This window comes from Neomonachus schauinslandi, chromosome 6 (genome assembly GCF_002201575.2).
Source record: "Neomonachus schauinslandi chromosome 6, ASM220157v2, whole genome shotgun sequence".
Classification (NCBI taxonomy): Eukaryota; Metazoa; Chordata; class Mammalia; order Carnivora; family Phocidae; genus Neomonachus; species Neomonachus schauinslandi.
The window spans coordinates 29,428,108-29,437,544 of NC_058408.1; positions in this window are offsets into that span (position 1 = coordinate 29,428,108).

The window sequence follows — 9,437 nt, forward strand, 5'->3', positions numbered from 1 at the left end:
TCTCTCCCAACACTAAATTTGATCAAAATTTGCTTCTTGTGTTTTGCTTTAATTTTTTTCAGTATCTAATGAGTTGCTGTTTTTGTTTCTGAGGTAGCAAATACTTAAACACATATTTATACAGAAAATTGAGGAATCAAATAAGGCTCTTCCAGTGCTTATGCAGATGAAGTCATGAATATTAATATGATTTCCATTTAACACTTTAGAAATCCCCTCAGTAAGATATCTTCGACGTGATTTTAAGAAATATTTTACAACTTGTTTTGGGGACCCACGTGAAATACGATTATTTAGGAATCTGCTCTCTTGAAGACTACAGTCTGTTAATTTATAATCGCTATTATGAGATTGTTATATTTTAAAAATTAAAGATACTCAATGATAATTTATAAAACCGAGGCAAATAATATTCATGTTTTTTAGAAACAAATGATCTTTACATTAACGCTATTTGTTACAAAGCTTGATTTAATTATTATTATTTCATCAATATAGGCATCGAGGTGGAGTTTTTTCATGTTTGTTGTAATGCACAGAATTTAAGTCATTGAAATTAGATTTCAAATAGTCTGTGATCTGGTGTCTATATATAACAAGGCAGCTTGTATTTCTCAGATTCATAGGCCCTGAAAAGAACTTTAAAAGGTCATCTAATCCAATCCCCTGCTGCCAAAGTAGCTGTTTAAAAATGCACTATTTTTCATTAGTCTGGAATTTTAAAAAGGATTAATGAATTTATAAATGTATTATTTAAAATGTTCTGATCATGTATATCAAACTGGAGCTAACTGTTAGACTTTGAAATGATGTGGTTTTTTTTTTTTTCCTTTTAAATCTCAGCTTCTCGTCGTAGAATGTTTCAGCGTTTACAAAGTGCTTTTCTGTATGTATTTTCTCATTTGATCAACAACCAAGTTTTATATCTCAGGAAAATGTTTTATAATTTTTTAAATAAACTTTGGCTCAGTTTACTCAACTGACTTGATAATATTTATATGCTCTAATTCTTTGAAGCTATGTTGTTGTTTCGTAGACTCTGTTATGGATAGTTTCTGGAAAGCATAAATTAACCCTAAGCTATTCCTTGTATTTTGTAGATGGAGGGAAATATGAAGTTCATATAAGAGCTTCAATATAGTTCATAGCACTAAAAATCAATCCAAGCAAGTCCTACAAATAGTAACAATATCAACCATTTAAGCAAAATATTATAAATAATAAACATAGAATAGCTTTACAGGATCTTAGCATTTTAATGTTAGAAAATTTATCTGCTTATTTCTCATAATAAACCACCCCCAAACTTAGTGGTCTCAAACAAAGAAATTATTGATTTTGTTCGTGAATCTTCAGTTTGGGAGGGGTGGGTACATCTGCGGGGGCAGCTGGCCTAGGAGATAGAGGATCTGCTTTCAAGATGGCTCACTCAGATGGTTTGTGAGTTGGTACTAGCTGTCATCTAAGGAACTCGACTGGGGCTGTGGGCCAGAGGCTTCTCCATGTGGGCCCCCCCATAGCCTGCTTGGATTACCTTCCAGCATGGTAGCTGGGTTCCAAGAACAAATGTTCTGAGAGAATAAGGCAGAAGTACATAACATTTAAAAATTCTAGCCTTAGAAGTCACATAACCTCACTTCTGCCCTACTCTTGGTTGAGGTAGTCATAAAGGTCTGCTTAGGTTCAAGGAGAGGTTTGCTTAGTTTCCCTTGAAAGGAAGAGCATCAAGAGGGTCCAAAGAGCTTGTTGACTGAGAGATGTGGCCATCTTTGGATGATACAGTTTGCCTCAGAAACCACTTGTTCAATCTCTTTTTATGACAGATATTATTTTGAATATGGTTTAATTTGAGAGAGAAAAAGTGAATGGAAAATCCAATAAAATTCTATAATTCATCTGCAGTTATTCTTTAAACAATGCTTTAAGTTGTGTTTTATTTCAGAGAAAATGGCATAAAGAAGGATAATTTTTAAAAGATTTATTTATTTATTTATTTATTTATTTAATAAAGAAAGAGTAGGGGGTAGGAACAGAGGGAGAGGGAGAGAAAGAAGCTCAAGCCGACTCCACATTGAGTGTGGAGTCCTACACGGGGCTCAGTGTCATGACCCTGAGATCATGACCTGAATGGAAATCAAGAGTTGGATGCTCAACTGCAAAAGCCACCCAGGCATCCCAAGAAGGATACTTTTTAATGAGATAATGCGTAAGAAAGCCCTTTGAAATCTATAATCTCTAATGTTAAACAATGGAAAATAAAAACCATGGATTAAAAAATAATACTATTTTAATTGTTCTAACTTTATAAATTTTTTTATTGAGGTAAAATTGACATATAACAATATATTAGTTTTAGGTGCACAGTGTAATGATTCAATATTTGTATTTACTGAAAAATAATCACCACAGTAAGTCTAGTTGCCATCTAAGTGATGTATTAGAAAACTAAGCTGAAAGTGTTATTTCTGCTTCGATTTTAATTCTGTTTGCATAAAAGATTTTTTGTCATACCTTGGTAAAAATTAGATGAACTGGTTTCATTTTCAAAGTCTTTATTTTAAAATAAATATGTATCTTTGCATGATTTGTATGTGTACCCACAGATAGAAATACATGTGTTCTTAAAACTATTTTGTATATTTTCATTTCTGGGCTACATTGTAGCTAAATATTCTTATCAAATCTCAAGATAATTTAAATGTATGAAATAAGTATCTCAGTTATGTTACCAATAAAAGAAGACTGCGAATATTTTTTAAATAAAAATTTGCATTCTGTCTGTTATAGAATACATAGCATATTAAAAATAAATTTTATTCATAAAAAATAATAAATAACAAATAAATAAAACAAATAATAATAATTGTTTAGTTAACATCTGCCTCATCAAACTTTGAAAATCAGTTAAGTTCTGACGAAAAGGAGCCTCACTGTTTCAGAAAATTCTAGGTATTTGGTCAGTGCTTGTTGTTGCTGTTGTATATTGTTTTCTTAGAAACTCATAGTGTCATTTGCTGCGGTAATCATATTTGATGTTTGCTGAAAGTTGAGATTGCTGTATTATAGAATTACATATTTGGGATCTTCAAGAGTTCTCTCCTTCATTCAGTGAATACTTACAGTGCTTTTATAACGTGCCAGGCACTGTTCTAGGCACTTCAAGGGTTTTTTTTTCTCAGACTATTACTTGCAATGTACACAATTATGTAAGTATAAATCTTATTTAACCGATGTAATTAAAAAATTTGTGGTTTTTTCTTTTGAACTATTGAAAAGGTTTCCTTTGTTTAATTTGTAATCATGGAAAGAATTAGGAGGTAAAGGCAATTTTTAGGAGCTATTGGAAAGTTTATCTTGCTCTTGGTGCATAATTAATCCATAAGTGGAACTTAGAATGTTTGGTATAAATTATTCAATGAAACATAGTGATCTCTGTCCAAAAAATAGTGTATTTAGCCATTTATTAATGCATTTTTAAAAACACTATTGTGGGTCCTTATTTGCCAATATAACAACCTCATATAATCAATTTTTCAGAATAGATTTTCGAATGATCATTTTCCAACCCACCATTTGTTGAAATACATTACCTGATGGCAAGCATCTTTGTGTGCATTATGTCCTTTAATCCTTAGATGAAACCTCTGCTGATATATCATCTCCCCATTTCACAGGTTAGTCTATCTCTGCTCATCAGCTTTTCTTTTCCTGCAGGCTTTTTCGTACCTGTATCACCCCACCCAGGATAAAGAAGGAAAGTGCAACCTCTGTGGAACTTGCTAGAACCACATGTTATCTAGATCATGTGTCCAGGGTTATATAAATCACAGATTTCACTTGTGCGTATAATTTCTGCCCCTCCTTTCTACTGTTCATTGAGATCTGGCCAGTACTCCACACACCAGAGGCTATCGTTATGTTTCCGACACGAACAGTCGGAGATCAAGTCATTACATAGACATTATCTAGTTTCTGTGTCATCCGCAGTGAAGTGAAATTCCACTTATCAAACCGTTTTGAAACTGGCATAGTACAAACAACAACAACAACAATGAAGCAGTATTTTTATCTCTGGTACTCCCGAGTCCATTGTCCCCCGGCACCCTCTGGTTTTGCCCAGGCGGCAGTGACAGCCGTGGGTGCTGCGGGCTCCAGAAGTGCAAATTTAGCATCTCACAGATGTTCCAATAAAGCCAGACTGGCTGGTAAGTGAGCCAGGGCAGAATTCTAAGCCCTTTCTTTGCTCGGCAGGGCACCAAATGTGCTCGTGTAAATTTTATACATAGGCATGTTGACTTACTTAGTCCTCTCTCTTTAGAGTGGCATTTCTCACTCCAGACTAATTCGGCTTCCTGCAACATCAGGATGGACACGAGAAGGTAGCATGCATCTGCGCAGGTGCACATCGCCCAGCGCTTTGTGCAGGTGGGGGAGAATATGCTTTTAAGGGATAATCTCTCCTTTTCAGAACCCTGGTCGCCCTATGTTTATTGGTGAGGTTTGCTCTGGTGGTGTTTTAATGGCTTGTTTGTCAGACATACTGCACATTAAACAAGCAAAGCTTGCATTCTCTTAGGATCCGCGGTGCTCTTTATTCTCTCCTCCATATTGAAAATCATTCCTGTCAGCCCGTGGTCTCCAAGCTGCCTGGAAGAACTTTGGCATAGTTTCCCTAACCTTTCAAACAGTAAAAGCAAAACTCTCCTTTGATAAAAAAGCCGGAGGACTTTGGCACGTAGCCATTAAGGATGCAGGCGACCCGGCTGCGATCTGACAGAATATTCCACAAAACACTCAAAAGTTCTCTTTAAGGTCCCCAGAGTGGGCCGAGGCACTTTGCTTGTACTTAACATATATCAACTGTCACCCGGCGGCAGTCAGTGTTGAGCCGAACACAATGGAACATCCAGATGGTCTAAACAAAGCGAACAAATGTTCACTGCTATTAAAAGCTGTTTACATCAACTTCCAGGATTTCATGTAGTGAAGTTTATATTGTGTCACTGTGGAGGTGCTCAGCTCTGTCCGCAGCAAAGACCAGCCTTTTCTAAACGCCTGTTGCTCGTGTGTCTGCACCTAGTGGAAAGTGAAGCTGGATGGTAAGTGAGGAAATTGAATAACGTCAAGCAGTCATGCAATTTCAGACGTTTTCAGTGACTTGCCCCCAATTCTGTTTTATTGATCGTCTAGTGCAGCCTCGGCCCCAGACCCAATAAACACAAAGCAGACCCCCTTCTCTGGTGGGAGTGTGTCATGGATGGATGGATGGGTGCCCGCTATCTGCCTCTGCAGACAGGGCCTCTGGGCCTTGCTGGCTCCTCAGTGGGGATGTTTACGCAGTGAATGGTTTTGTTTTCTTCCTCTGAGATGCTGTGATATCAGGTCCTGTCTTATTGGGGATTAATATACATGAGTGATAAACCTACGTTTTTCTGTCTTTTTCCTTTGACCTCTTCATGGCATCTCCTTTACAAATTCCAGACCCACGGCCTACATTGTTAAACGATTTGTTGTGTTTCCATTAATAGTACTAATATGAAGCATGTCCAGTTTATTTCTTGTTAAAGAAGAATCTAGAAAAACTGTCCCTGTATTTAGGTTTGTTAATCACTACCAATTTCTCTTGTCATGACATACCTAAAAAATAAGTAAATACTAAAAACATACTATTAATTTGCCTTAAAATTCAAAGTATAGAAAGAACAAAAAAGACCCTCACGTGTGCAAGCTCAACAATTAATTTAAGTAATCACTTTTATATAAGTAGATCATTTTAACATAATTTTATATCGTGTTTGGGTCCAATTTTATACATTTAAAAATAATTGAACAATATGTTGTGTCATCTCTAAGTTCCCGTGCCTCAAATTTTCTGATGTATTTTTAAAAGATGGGTGAGCTCATAAATGGTTAAACTCAAGTGTTTAAGAAAATATGGCTTGTTGGCCTATTTCCTTCAGAAATTAAGATCAAGATGAGTTTCGAACAGTGTCATATGGCATGACACAGAACTGAATTTTACTGATGGCATGTAACGTCCTCAAAGAAAGATTGATTTGGAGCCATTATGAAGACAGGAAAGATGGGTTCCCCTCGGCTGCATGGAAACACTTTTCTCTCCACGATTGTCCTGGTAAATCAGATCATTTCAATAAATTTGATAAGGAACAGGTTTTGATCTCCTGTATTTTTATAGGGTTATAGGCCTCCTTTACACGATCACATGAAATTCAAAGTTTTCGCTCCCGTGACTGAGTGGAAAAGAAAATATATTGTCCATAAAAAGTTAACGTGGGAACAGTGTATTTCGCGCACCTGATAACTCAAGTTCCCAAGACTTTGAAGAGTTTGAAACTTTTCACTGACGGTAGTTTGGCTAAATGCGATGCCAAGAAGGCAGCATGAGAACAATGAAAAAATCATCTGTGCCTCTACCATTTGGAATTCGAAGATCATTTTATGGGCTGTTGGTATGGATGGTGTTTTTCGTGGCTGTCTGGGGCGACCAGGTAGGGTTTTGAAAAATCTGGATCGTACAGATGTGAAAATAAAATGTAGCGAAACCAGGGCTCAGCTTTGCCAAGGGTCAAGCGCTATGCCCACTTTCAACGAGCCATTCCAGGCCTGCCTGTCAGTCCAAGGCGAGCTGCTCCATTTCCTGTTTACGCCTGGGCAGAGTTCCACATCCGGGAGCTTGCCTCCAGCGGCAGGTTTTTCCGCACACCCCAGGAGATCTTTTCCTTAAAATGGCTCATTATTTATCGTTTCAGTAAGCCATTGGAATTTCGTTAATTCCTGTTTTACTTAGCACATGCAAAATGCTATCATTATCTAGGAGATGGTAATGTTAACTTATAACTGTTACCCAGAGTGCTAATTAAGAGACCTTTGCAAAACAAACCTGGTCAGGGAGCCTATGAAATAGAAAAGATGGATGCCAAGTGGGTTACCTTCCAGGCCTGAGGTTAACGACAATTAAAACCTGCCTAGTTATCTGAAGAAGTTCTGGCACTTCATCTTTACTAAACCGGTCAAAATTTAGGGACTCGTTAGCTTTGGCCAAATAACGAAGTAGCTGAAGTTTAGTTCGCATCATCCTCATTGCTTTTCTTCCTTCTACCTCCCCCGGGTCCAGATTCTTCACTATTTCTCCCTGTCCCTCATCAGCGCTTCTAGTGTGACCATAAACTAGTTCACACTCCAGCATAAACAACAGTTTGCTATTAAGCAACCTCTCCTAGGGCTATTTGTATTTTAAAGTAAAATAAAATTCTAAACTATGGAATTTTAGTCTTCAGGTCACTTGGTGGGAGAGATATCTTTCTGGGGGCACCCAGAAACTTCCCAGGGCCCCTGTAATCATGTCAACCAAAACATTGTTTCTCCACAGCCAGATCTAGATTGTATTCGCTGGTATTTATTAAATAGTGTGGTATACTTTTTTAAGAAATTCAGATTTAGATACAAAGTTTAGACTTCTGTATTAAGAAGTCTATTTTTTCCTCCATAAATCTGGAGACCTTATTTCTTAATTCTATCACAACAGGAAGGACACCTTACTTTCATTTTCTTAATTTATTCCTCCTAAAACACACTATCCTTTCCAACATTTTTTAATGTCGTAAGACCACTTTTATGAATTTTATATTGTTTTAAATTTTATTGACTTTTGAAGAAGTCCCTGTTTTAAGTCCCTGTTTTTAAGCAAATGCCATTGAGTTTCCAAATTTCCTCTGTTCATTTATGCCTATCGGCAGGCCATGGGTGTCCTGGGCATCAAATGTCACTCAAGTATTTGGGGGAATAAAAGTATAAAATGTGTAAAATATATGGTGATAGCTCTTTTTGAAAAGCTGACAAACATGAACATTCTGGTTGAAGGTTGTTGTTTATTAATGCTTTTGATTTTATAACACTTGTAATAGTTATTTGTAGCTTTTGCCTTAATTATACACTAAGAGGAATAATTTTGTGTTATAGTAATTGATGGAGAAATCTTTCAGCACATTGCACTCTGATTTATAAAAGAGCACAAGATTAAAGTTGGGAAGATTGGATTAATCTGACACTAGGTTTCCCTATAACATACCTGATATATGGTGTGATACCAGTAAACATGTAATAAAAAGTCAAGGGGGTATATCCCGGTGTAATTTCAAACAAAACAACCCAGACTTCGTGGCTTTGTAAAGAATCAAAAATACAGCATTTACTTAACTGATTAGGGCTGAAACACATCCAAATCTAAATATAAGATTTTACAGGATTGAAAAGCCTGTAGCTGGAATATTGTTGCATGTTGTCGTGGATTTTACTGGGCCCTGGGAACATAGTAATCAAAATCTTGAGATCTGTAAGGGGTCTTCTGGTTCTAACATTGTATGATTTGGTTACCTTCTCAAATTTCTTCTTCCTCATCTTTAGATATACACAATCTCTTTCCATGTGTCCTTAATGGACCAAGTTTTTCCCATTATCAACAGCTTGAAACTAGTTATATTTACAATACTGGACAATCCTGCCTACCTATGTTGCCCTTTTTTTTTTCCCTTAATGAAAATTTTCATGAATTGTTTTCAGTTCTGTGTTATATGGCTAATTGATGAAAAAGCAGTAAAAATTCAGGATCTAAGCAAGTGCTTCACAATCAGCCATATTTATAAACATAGCTTCATAAAAATAGGGCATGATATTCCATTGGCCATAGAATGACTAAACACTTAAATCCTTGGAGAATCGTGCTCGCATTGTATGACGCATCAGCACACATGTTTTATCTATCACTGAAAGAACATCCCATTTAAGGCTTTTCCCCATGGTAATCAAGGTTAAAGTCAGAGAAAAATTATATTCCCTTCAGCGGGTACATCAAGATGAGCTGAATAGTTTTAGAAGAGTAACTTACTGGATCAATTCCTTTCTATGATAATATCACTTTAACTAAATTTGACTTTCCTGATTCACTGCCAAGATGTTTGTTGACTCTTCTCTTGAGAAAATCTTGACTTCTAATAACTTTTGCATGGAGGCAGGAGTCTGCTATTTCTTTTATTATTATATGTTATCTTTTCTCAGTTGCCTATTATAAAGATTGTTATAAGATTTAGTTGGTTCAGTACTCACAGTTTCAACAGACTTTTAGTAATTTACTGATGTGTTAAAAGCTGTAAAATAATTTTAGCCCTCAGAAGTCAGTTCTTTTTTTTTTTTCAGAGGTCAGTTCTTAAGAATGGTCCGTTCTCCTGTTCTTGCTGGTAACATTAGGCACTCTTTGTCCTTTGAACAGCCACAAATTTGATAAATTCATTCAGTCCACAAGTGTTTATTTAGACCTACTCTGTGCCATTCACTAGGGACATGGTGGAGTAAGTCACAGTTTAGGGAGCCTAGTGTTTCATAGGGAGGGAACAGACATTCACATTATAGTGTGAAAAGCA